The 2,500-nt window shown below is 37.9% G+C and overlaps 1 protein-coding gene across 1 annotated transcript in view; it reads left to right on the forward strand.

The window, feature by feature from the left end:
- The window catches only part of LOC137983220 (uncharacterized), a 93,311-nt gene that overhangs the window by 25,789 nt on the left and 65,022 nt on the right, over positions 1-2,500 (forward strand). The window lies entirely within an intron of this gene.

A 2,500-nucleotide genomic window follows, 5' to 3' on the forward strand; every position in this document is an offset into this window, starting at 1 on the left:
GGATTCCAAATCGGAGCAGTCGTGGCTCAGATGGCTAGTGCACGGCTTTCGGAGCAAGAGGTCCCCGGTTTGATCCTTGGTGACTTCAACGTCTGTTTCGACTTTCCTCTGATCCGTGTAGCTATAGCTTTAAATCCCCTTAAAACAGAGCACTGACAGAGGGAGGGGGGTAAAGGGCGCACCGTCGGCTTCCATTGATACCACCCTCGTAGCAGAAGGAAATGCCGATGTTAAGGTAATTCCTTAGTATTGCATTGCGCATCCCTACTGCGCACGACTTTCGCGTCATTAGCGCGCGCACATGAGCACGTGTATGAGATTTCCCTCAAACTAAGCCCGATAGCGAAATAAATACTTCTTTTCTATAAAACGAGCATGGTGACCCCCGATTTCTTTTCCAGGTATTTGCTAAGAGCAGCCTAATAAACAGCATGTTTGAAGAAGAAAAGAAGTTTGATAGTATAATATCAATTTTTTTTTTTGGAAAACAGTTCCGTGCTGGGTGTGTTTTAGCCAAGGCAAGGACTTCAAGCTTATAACCAGGGATCTGTCCCAAAAAGTGCACTATTCCCACAACCAGGCAATCAAAAACGGCGTAAATGAAGCAATACTGCTTGTGTGAATAAAAGAAGCTTTATTTTCAAAATAAAATTTTGTCTTTGAAGTAACCAAGACTTAATTTCTGTATGAAGGTGATTCAAATTTTTAATGCCCAAAAAGTAAAAATACCCCATTTTAAGAGCTTGCTGACACGTAAACAAGCACGATGACCCCATTTGTTTATTGCATTTTTTTAATGTTCATATCATGAATGTTAATTATGCCAAGTTTCCAAAAAAGTTTGATAGAACAATTTCAAGGGAATTACCTTAAATAAAGTGACTTTACCTTTGCCTTTACCTTTATGCTGTGGGCAAATCGTTGTACCCAAAATGATATCATCTATCTCAAAAACGCCTTTAAAAGCAATTAATAAGAAAATGATAACCGTTAGTCTCACGGGCAGTGATACAATCCGGCTGCGCTGATCAATGTACTCGCTTCTGGGACAACTGGAAAAGTGAGTGCTCGCAGTCTCGTGCAATGATACATGATTACATGGTCTTTACATATCTTGCTTACTCGATTTTTGCAATTGGAGGGATTGTATTTTTCATGCATCTGGTGTGGCATTTGAGGGTGTTGAAGGTTACACTTTGGTCATCTGGAAGGAAGAAATTGACAACCGGCTATGTGTATGTCCACTTCAGAAATTACTTGTTTGGCAACACATAACATAAGGTTGGTTTACACAATCATATGATGCAAGCATAAGCATAGCATTAGCAGCATAAGCAGGTGCATTATCTTGTTAATTACTGTCAATATTGTTCTAGACTACGAAAGAAACCAATTATCAAAACACTACTGTAGCTGTGTATGTTGCTTGTGCTTATGCTTGCTCCATACGTGTAAACCAGCCTATACAATTGCATTGTGGGGCCATCCTGTGGCCTTACGTAAGAAATGCCGTGGATAGAAATTATGAATGATGGAATCATGCCTTATGGTTTAACAACATCACTGACAAAAGATAAAATTTGTCATTGGTCCTGTTATTATGGCAGACAAAACCATGAACAAGAGCGTGCATTAGCAAATCCTGGGTTGTGCTCAAACATTTTCGCATATTTTTGCAAAATTGCTTTGTCTCGCCTGCAGGATAAACCAAGGTTTTCATGTACTGGAAAAAGTTTCTATTTTGTAAATGCATTTTGATTTTCCAAGGAAATGTTGGGATGCTGGGGATGCTGAATGAGGGGATGCTGAAACGCTGGGAATCTGGGCATCCTGGGAGGTTACCAGGAATGCCCAAAACACTGAAGTAATATGAGAAGGGGATGCCCACCTTTAATAATGTCCTTCATCTCTTTTCTACTGTCTAATAATGCCTTCTCCACTTCCATTGCCTACCATCCCTTGAATTTCTGTTCATGTTTGCAAGATTGAAATAAAAAAATCACTGGTTAATTACTTTTTAACAAAAATAATAAATCAAAATTATTATTACTCTTGGCACTTCAGCTGAAGGTAAATCTAGTACAGACAGCAAGTATTGGAAGACATGTAACTCTTGTTATAAATGGAGAATAAATATGATAGAAACAAGTTATTCATTTAGTATGTATAATATATATATATATATATATATATATATATATATATATATATATATATATATCTATATACATGTACATCTACATCTACACAAACATCCATGTGAACACAACATTGATCTATTCTCCAGTTCAAATTTTTGATAATTTGTTCTCTCTAGGTGTATAGAAAACTGTAGGACTATACAATCATGTTGTTTGCATGGTTGTCTATGTGTTTTGGTGGGTACCAATTCTTGAACAAAGACAAGCATTTTATTTGCGCAGTAAGGCTGAAGTGATTCTGGCAGCATATACCTGTAGTCAGACAGACAGATGGTGATGCCACAACCAGACAAAGTTAA

Source organism: Montipora foliosa, chromosome 13 (assembly GCF_036669935.1).
Source record: "Montipora foliosa isolate CH-2021 chromosome 13, ASM3666993v2, whole genome shotgun sequence".
Classification (NCBI taxonomy): domain Eukaryota; kingdom Metazoa; phylum Cnidaria; class Anthozoa; order Scleractinia; family Acroporidae; genus Montipora; species Montipora foliosa.